General features: G+C 46.7%; 1 long non-coding RNA gene and 1 pseudogene across 1 annotated transcript in view; one reads left to right on the top strand and one right to left on the bottom strand.

The window, feature by feature from the left end:
- The window catches only part of LOC112483563, a 119997-nt gene that overhangs the window by 20443 nt on the left and 89936 nt on the right, over positions 1–9618 (bottom strand). The gene's annotated exons all lie outside the window — the stretch shown is intronic.
- On the top strand, positions 4937–5055 carry LOC112483738 (annotated as a pseudogene).

Here is a 9618-nt window from a genome sequence, read left to right as displayed (position 1 = left end):
CTCTTTCCCAGTTTCCACTTCATTGCTCCGGCCTTGGCAGACCCAGCAGATGGGCTCCCAGCAGGGACCTGGGTCTCAGCAGGCACAGGCTCTACTCATGCAGGACAACTACCCAGCTTCCCGCTCTCTAGCAGACAGAGGCACCCAGAACCACGACATCCTGGATCACGGAGCTCAAAGGAACCTGCCAGGTATGAGAGCCGTAAGCGAGGGTGCAGTAACCTTGCCGCCTAGAGCGGTAATAAGAATAGAAAAATCAGAGCAGGCAGCCTGCCTCTCGCTGTGTGCTGAGAGCATCACTGAGCTCACCCAACCTAATCCTCACAGTAACTCTGTGAGAAGGGGGCTATTTATTCTCATTTAAGAAATGCACACTGAAGGCCAGGGAGGCGAAGGCCCTTATCCAGAGTCCCACAGTACAGAAGTGCTGTCAGTAGGCCCTTCTTCTGTTCCGCTTCTGCATCCAGCACATGACTCCCTTCTGGGTAATCAGGCATGAGCCCCACCTGCACCTTCTCCTTAGGCTGCCTGTCACAGAAACCTTCCTGCCCCGTGCAGCGTGTTATTCTGCGCTTCTTGTCCTTTGTGTGTCGCTGATTCCAGGAATCAACGGATCATAATTTATCCTGCTATTTTGGAAATGAATACACATCATTAATTCTTTTGACAAATGTCCACTGAGCCCCTGCTCTGTGCCAGGTGGACAGCGATGAATAATAACAACGCTAATGCTTCCTGAGAGGTGTGGCCTCTCTGCCAGGTGCTCTGCATGCATAGACCCTTTCAGTTCTCACAACTACCCTCTGAGGTAGGAAACGTTACTGGTTTTCAGACGAGGAGGTTGACGTACACCGGGTCAGTGAGCGGCAGAGCTGGGGTAGAAACCAAACCCATCGGACTCCAACTCTTCATCTCTGGTCTGTACTAAGCTATAAGGTGTGTGTGCGAGAGAGAAACGGACACAGTGCCATGGGGCTGCAGGGGAGGCTGTGACACATTCAGTCGGGTTCCCTTGTGCGTGGACAATGAAGGACGTAAGGGATTTCACCAGGTAGAAGAGACAAGGACGGTCAAGACAGAGGGACGAAAGTACAGACAAAAGCACAGAGGCCTTGGATACCGAGTGAGTGCGTGCGCGCAGCCGTGTCTGAGCTTCCTGAAGGCAAGAAAGGAGGCTTGTTAACCTTCGAGTTTATCTACTCCTCAATAAATTTGTGTTTGAATTAAAAATATTAACTAAAGATTTCATTTCTCTTGGCGCCCAGCTCCTGGGCGAGAAAGGAAGAAACATGCATTTGTTGCGTGGTGACCAAGTGCCAGGCCCTTTCACGTGTGTATGTCAAGCGACTCTCAAGACAAGCCTGTGTGGAGGCATCGCTGCCACTTTTCAGACAAGGAGATCAAGGCGTGAACAGGAAGTACAGCCTCCCACTCACTTCCGTCCACTTCGGAGCCCGTTTCCTCCTCCCTTTCCCACAGTAAGGCCACTGGAGCTATTTCCAACTTCTGAGGTGACGACTGTGAAGCCAGTGCAGGAGAATCCCGTGACCTCATTTCCTCTTGGTCCTGTGCATTCCCTCTCTCCCTCTGCCCTTGTCCTCCATAACCCACGCAAGCTCTGTTCTCCTGAGACCTAATAGTCTCCCCCGTTTCAGAGTCATGTCAGCGATAGGACTTTTAAGGGCAAGAGCATTCTCTTTGTTTCCAAAAAAAAAATTCACTTTTTTTTTGAGCATTCTCTTTGTTTTCCAAAACTAAAAATTTACTTTATTATTCCTTTTTCTGTTACAGACTACCCCACGTTCATTGTTGTCAAAGAAGATTCCGAAAAGCCACATGCCCACTGTGTGTCTCGGGGCAAGCTTCATAGGCGATGAGCCTCAGTCTGTAAACAGTGTCAAAGGGAAATCAGAATTACGTGTCCTGAGTGCACAAAGAGTTTTATGTACAGATCTGCTAATCGCAGCATTGTCTATGCTCTTGAGAGATTAGAAACTAACCACGAGTCCATCGATAGGGGATTGGTCAAATAAATTTGGTACATCCATACTAGGTCCACTAAAAAGTATGCTGTCGATCTATAATCATTGAGTTAGAAACCTCTCGGCTCACCATTGAATGATAAAAGCAGTACTGCAGTGGATGTAACTGGATGTTTTCTGCTCGCCTCTCCTGTTTGCTCTCTGTCCTTCTCCACCCTGCTCTGTGCCCTGTGGTACTGGCCTCTATGGACTGCTGTCAATAGGCTTCTATGCCTTCTAACTCTGGCTGGGTTGGGCAGTGGGAGGCACCAGCAGTTGGAGGGTGGGGGGAGAGTGAGGTCAGGGTATTTTTTTTCCTTTGGCTCCATCTCTGTTGGTTTTCTGGGACTGGCTGTGTCTCTACTAAAGGCTGTGGTTCCTGACAGGTAACCCTCTCTGTACGGCTCTGGTTTGCAGTAACTGCTCCCTTCCCGTGGCCTTCAGACTTAGGGGTGATAATGGCTGTCCCCTGTTGCTAGCCCTGGTGTATTGCACTATTTCTTGCTGGTATTCCTAACCTCTGCCCCAGCCAATGTAAATGGCTTCTTTATTAAACCCTCTTCAATTACTCACTTGAATGTTACATCTATTTCTACCAAGAGTTCTCCTAACACAATAATATAATCACATTTAGGCAAAATTATATCCATCTATAATCCAATAAGAGAGGTCTGGAAGAATGTTCGTGAAAACATTGTTGTCTCAGTGTAGTGGTTTGGGTGACATTCTTTCTTCTTTATTCATTCTCTGTATTTCATTCATTCATTCATTCGTTCGTTCATCTTTATGCTTTTCTGAAATTTAAAAATGTTCTACAACGAGCAGGCATTAGCTTTGATTCTCCAGAAAAACAAACAAGCAAATAAGACTGTTGTAAAGGTCAGATGAGAGCAGAACCTGGAAAGGGCTTTGTACATTGGGAGCTGCTGTTCAAACTTAGGGTCCTAGTGAGTGAGCCAACTGGTGCAAGGATTTCTAGGCTATTTGCATTGAGACCTGATTTCCTCATGATAGAGACGAATTTTCTCTAGAGATAAGGACTCTACTATAAATGGGCCAGTCCAGCTTCCCTGGCTTTTTCATTCGAGAGCATCTCAGCAAACGGTCAAGTTCAGAGGCTCTTCTCTGCCCCTCCTGCCCTCTCGTCAGTCAGCGACTCACCAGCCTATCCCCAGCGGAGAGAGCCAGATAAAACCCGGGGTAATGAACTCACGGCCGAACTGCCCCTCTGGTCTCATGGGTCAGCGTATCTCTGCCAAAATGAAAGAGAGGACTTCCAAAGGAATGCCTCCTTTTTTCATAGAACTTGGTGATGAATTAGTCATTGTTTATCGGGGCTGTGTGATCCTTGGTCTGGGTAATGGTACTAAGCCATAAATCACAGCTCTTTGGGGGTGAGGCTGAGGAGGGGGCCCAGGATATCTGTGAAGAGCTGTTCTTCTAACACAGGAAAAAAATACCCTTGTTTTCAAGCGGCTGGGAGTGCATTCTGGGCTATTTATAATCTGCCACAGAGCTAAGGCGTTTCTGCAGCTGGGCCTGAGAGATAATTAGCACAGTTTTCTCCTCAAGCCAGGTCTGCAAAACAGACCCCTCTCCTCCATGGCCCGCCCCACCCCATCTGCCCCTGAGGCTCGGGAGCCTAGCCTCCCTTGCTTGGCTTCAGCTTCCAAAAAAGCAAAGGGTGCATTTAAGAGCAGAAAGGCCAAAATATCTCGGCTCAGAGATGAAGGCAAGGATTGTGACCCGCTGGCAGATGGATTTGTCTAGAACAGGCTTGTGGAATGTCCATGAACTTGGCACAAAGGGCCTTTCAGAGCTATGGGGAAGGGGCACATGCCACAGGCTCTGCTTCGTTCTCCCAGAAGTTGTTCTGATAGAAAAACAGGGGCCCAGGGAGGGCAAATTCCAAAGTACTCCCATTGTATGTCTTGGCAGGAGAGCGAGTGTCCAGGCAAAACTTCTGGAATAGGGCTCAAAAGACCTGCCTCTGAGTCCTGCCTCTGTCGTGACTGCTTGGTGACCAGGGGCAAACCTCTTTTTGTCTCTGGACCTCAGTTTCTTCATCTATAAAATGGGAGGTGAGGCTCAACGTTTTCCACACTTCTTTTAAATTCATTTAAAGCTCTTTTATGAAAATAATATTGCATAGAAGCAGAGTTTCTAAAACACGTACAAGCAGAGCAACCGAAGTGGTGGAGAGATGGGGGTCGAGACTGGAATCCCACCCATTTGGCCTCTTTCTCCACCCGATCGGATAAGGGCGGCCCAGGGCTCCATGTCAGTTTCATTACTGATCTCCGTAATTCATTCATTCGTTCATCCTTTCATCTTTCACAAATATTTACTGAGCTCCTACCATATATCAGGCTGGACTTGGTTTGGGAGATAAAAGGACAAATAAGAAATCCATTATCCTTTCTCACAGGGCTTATAATCGAGTTGGAGAGATAGATATTGATTAAATAAACATTTTAATGTTTATTTAATATTGATTAGATATATATTTTTAAATTACATATATAAAATAAATATATATCTGGGTTGAGTAGAGTCCTCTCCTGAAAATTTGTGTCTTTCCCAGAACCTCAGAATGTGATCTTATTTGGAAATAGAGTCTTTTCAGATAAAATTAGTTAAGATGAAATTATATTGAAGTGTTACTTTAGGTTGAGCCCTAAATCCAATATGACTAGTGTCTTTACAAGAAGAGGAGAAGAGACACAGGAGAGAATGCCATCTGATGACTAAGCAGAGATGAAGCTGCAAGCCAAGGGTTGTCAGCAAACCAACAAAAACTAGGAAGAAGCAAAAAAATGTTTCTAGAGCCTCTGCGGAAGTGTGGCCCTGCTGACCACTGGATTTTGGACTTCTGGCAGCCAAGACTGCGAGAGGATAAAAATCTATTGTTCTAAGTCTATGGCCATGCCACCCTGAACAAGCCCGATCCCATCTGATCTCAGAAGCTAAGCAGGGTTGGGCCTGGTTAGTACTTGAATGGGAGACCACCTAGGAAGAAGAGGTGCTGTAGGCGTAAAAAACAAAAAAATAAGAGATTGTAAACTGACAAGGTCTTTGCAATCTGTGAGGTCAACCAAGAGTTGCCTTGCCTAATTTAAAAAAAAAAATCTGTTTTAAGTTACCCAGTTTGTGGTATTTGTTATGGCAGCCCTACAAAACTAGCAAAAGTTCAAGTTCATTCTTATTATTCATGATAGTTATAAGTTACCACAAGCACCGAGTTAGTGAATTCTGAACCATTATGTCTAGGGGAAATACAGGATTAGGTTCCTATGAGGCTCTGATCACATTTCCTCAATCAATCCATACATACTCTTGTTTGTGTGCTTCTGTTTAAAGAGACCTTATTTAATATATAATGTTGATTCACTGACATCGAACTCGTAGCCAACAGTAATACAACTCATGCCTGAATGAATCTTCTCTAACAAACATCTTTTCTCGAGCTTGGGAACACAAATCATCACTTCAGCACTATGCTCAGACGCCATTCCCAACAGTAAAACCACCAACCGAAGCCCCCAAATGTGAAAACCGTGGGACAAAATTGACTGTGAAAAGGACAGTTGTGTAGAATTTGAGAGCTGAAACTAGAAACGGGGTGTCACCCTCTTGGACCTTAGCTGGGAGCCTGCGCTGGATGAGTCAACATTTTTACCACTCTGTGCATGTCCACAAGTGACCTCGAAACAGTGTGAGTATTGATTTGGGGGTTACAAATAAATTTTAGGGAGTAGACAAATTTATAAATACAGAATCTGCAAATAATGAGAGTTGACTGTACACACACACACACACACACACACACTCAGATTGCAAGAAAGGCTGTGAAGGAAAAGAACAGTGTTTGAAAGACAAGAGGGAACACTTACCTTGGCTGCCATAGTCAGGGGGCTACCTAAGCAACAGCATTTCAAGCCACGGCCTGGAGGATAGAGAGGAGCCAGGAGCAGATGAGACGGGTCTGCCAGCAGAAGAGGCAGCTTGTAGGAAGTCTGGGAGCAGGGGGAGCTCAGTGCATTTGCATGAGGTGGGGGCTCACTCAGCAAGATGATGAATGGTATGGGGCGAGGGTTCTATTTACTGTACAGTGAGAAGCTCTTGGAGCGTTTTGAGCAGAAAAATGAAATTTCCAAGGCAGAATGCTCAGGTTCTCTCTGGCTGCTCCACGGATTTGGCAGAACAAGCTCTGGTTGTGTCAGCTGGCTAATCTGAGAAACAACTTTGTGATACTCTCAAATCCTTCCTTGGATTTACGCGGGGATATAAATAAATGCCAAGTAAGGTGTCATGGCGCGGTCATACCTCTGTTTGTTCTGCACATCATGGTACTTAATTTTTAAATCAGATCTACTAAAAATATAATGCCTCAAACCAAGGGACTTAGACTTCCATGTGAAGTCTTCCATTTCAGCTTCCACAGCAGGAAGCGGGGATATTTTTAGAAGGGAGACCTCTCGGTGCCCTTCGGCCACGATGGAGGCGCTGCCCTGCCCCAGCGTTTGGCAGGCCTTGCCTCCATCTTTCATCATGGACGAGGCGTGGGAGGGCCGAGGTGCTCCCTGTTGCCGGGAACGCCTGACCAGAAACTGCTCTTGGGTGTGTCCCGGAGCTGCCTCCCTGTCACTTGACCCCAGGACTGCTCGCTTCCTGGCCTTGTGAAATCTTCTAGAAGCAGGAAGGAGCCTGAGTTCTGTGTGAGGTTGCTTGAGTTGGACTTCGCGGGTTTGCCGCACACTCGCGAACAAACAGCCCCCTCTCCACGCTTTACCTCAGCACGTCCGTCTCACATTAATTACCAACCCGCCTCGACCGCCACCAGACCCTACCAGAAGAAGCAGGACGACGTTACAGAAACACTTTGAATTCATTGGCAAACGGTGTGCTATCAGGGGAACCACTGTCACAGCCGTTTTTCCTCCTTCCCTGAGGAAAAAGTCCCTTGTTGATCACGGAGACACCCTGAGTAAGCTTGTTCCTTGGCATCTGATGAGTAAGGAAACCCCTCATGCTACCTCATCGTATTTTCTTCCTCTTCTCCATTACTTACCAACACTCCCTTCTGCAGGACATGCTGAGGAATTATTATGAGTCAAAAGGAAGAATGACAAATAAGTGATTTTTCTAGTCTGGTATTTGGAGGGCAAATTCAGTTCAACCCTGGTGAAAGGTGTGGAGGCTCTTGGGCAAACACGCTTTGTATTTATATATGAAAACCGCCTGCCTGCCCCAGAGAACCTGCCTTTGTTCCTCGATTTACCTCAACACTCAGGCTTTTTAGTCAGCAGAGGGTCGTAGGATCAGTCCTGGCCAAGAACTGTGAGCTTCTGTCCTGGTTCTGTCGCTTTCCAGTGGGACCTTGGGCAAGTCGTTTATTCTCTTGGGACCGCCCTGTCTGCAAAGGGCAGGACAGGCAGCAGAGGCAGCCTGCTAAGCGGCCGTCTCCACTGCCACGGAGCAGGTATTTTATTGCATTCTTTTGTGCGTAAGGAGTCCAGAATAGATGCCCAAATATGCCTGAGAAACACTTACTCCACGGGAGTTCAAACCAAGTAATGAAAACCATCAACAACAACTAGGCAGCCAGCGTCCTGAAGTCACCTCTTCCTGGGAGGTCTTTCCCTGTTATTCCCCTGAACTTGACTTCCTTTCCCTCCCCACAGGGCAATGCCCGCTGGTCAGCAGAGCCAGCGTTTGCATGGGATGGACAATCTCACACTTGACTGTGTGAAACTGCACTCCAGGGAGGAACCCACTTCATCAGCAGGACAGAACATCTTGCTTCTGTCCTCAGAAGGAGGTCTTCTGGCTAAAACTATCTGAAAGGTTGATTCCAATCTCCCAAAGTCGGTTGAGATCAGCAAAAATTAATGAAGCTGCTGAGCGCAGGGCGGGGCTGGGGGCTGGAATGTGGAAACAAAGAAGAGCTTCTGCCTGAGGAATCCGGCCAGGGGGTGTGGAGAGGGGCCTGAAGAAGGTTCCCACCCCCGGGCGACAGGTGGGTTGTGATGGGGTCGATATCGAGTGCTAGGAGAAGGCAGACCAAAAGCTTAGCCCTTTAAGAAATATGCCAATAACACCTCGATCAATCATTTCTCGAGATTTTTAAAGACAGTTTATGAAGCGTTTTCACACACAAGAGCTCATTTGTTTCTCACACGCATTCAGTGAAGCAGACGGGACAGCAGTGGCATTTCCCCCACAGTCTACGAGACTAAGGTGTCACCCACGACGGTTCCACCGGAGATATAGAGCCGTTACTACTAATGATAAGCGTCTCTCCCATCGATTAGGCGCTTCCTCTGCACCAGGCCTGTGCTGGGCCCTGACAAACGTGATCGCTAACCTCACACCTCTTCAAAACAGGCCTTATCATTTTTTCTTTTAAAAAAAAAAATCACGGTGAAATATGCATAATGTAAAATTCACCATTTTAACCCATTTTTAAGTGCATGTACAGGGAGGGCAGTGGCATTCGGCACGTTCACCGTGTTAGGCTACCGTCACCACGCCCATCTTTTTAGTCAGACCGCCTGGGTCCCCGTCCTGGGGCTGCGGCCTGTGCTCTGCGTAACCTTGAGCCGAGGGCCTGGGACCTCTCGAAGCTTCGGTTTTCTCATTATTAAGGTAATAACAGCTGGAATCGTGTGGCCGCTGTGAGGATCGGCGGAGATAACGTGCCCGGCATAAAGAAGTGCTCAGTAAACGCAGGCCGTTAGTGTTCCTCTTATGATTATCAGAATGAGTATTCGTTGACTTCTTGACTTTCAGATGTCAAGAGCAGTGAGAAGGGGTATCGTGGGGCCGAATCTCGTGTCCTGCTCTGACAACAGGGATGACGTAACCTGCCTCAAAAGGCTATGGTGATGAAATCAGACAATGACTGACCGTGCCCAGCACAGTGCCTGGCACAGCGACAGCTTAATAAACGGATATTGATAGTAGAAGAATTATTCCTATTTTAAAGTTTTAGAACTCTGTTTCTTCTCATAGATTGTTGGAGAGAATGTAAATTGGTACAACTGTGATAAACAATTTGGCAACAGCTATTAAAATGAGTCTATCTGCCCCCTGGCCCAGCGACTCCACCCCCAATCACAGATAATGGGCAGGAAATGGTGTATGACCAAGGCTAACCTTTGCAGTATCGCTCGTGAATGTCCACGGTAGTAGGGCTGATTAAAATAAGTTACGGATTAGAAAACTATGCAGCTATGAAAAGATAGAGGAAGTTCTTCATGTTCTGACCTGGAAAGATCTCCAAGATATATTAATTGAGAAAATTAAGGAGCAAAAGATTAAGTATCACTATACAAGGTCTACCATTTGCATAAAAAGGAGGTGGGTATATAACATATTAGCATGTAAATGCTCGTGTATGCATTTGAAAAATCTCTGGAGGAATACACAGCAGGCATGAGTTCCTGAGAGGGAGTGAAGAGAGGGAGATTTTTTTTTTATAATAATTTTTGTAGCGTCTATAATGTATCACCTATTCAAAAACTAACTAGAGTAAAATTTTATTAAGGAAAGACGAAAGGCAGGCAGGCAGGAGGGAGGAAGGGCGCGGGGGAAG

Source organism: Pteropus alecto, unplaced genomic scaffold (genome assembly GCF_000325575.1).
Source record: "Pteropus alecto unplaced genomic scaffold, ASM32557v1 scaffold164, whole genome shotgun sequence".
Classification (NCBI taxonomy): Eukaryota; Metazoa; Chordata; class Mammalia; order Chiroptera; family Pteropodidae; genus Pteropus; species Pteropus alecto.
Note: the sequence above shows the minus strand (reverse complement) of the source record. Positions and strands in the feature narration are given on the sequence as shown.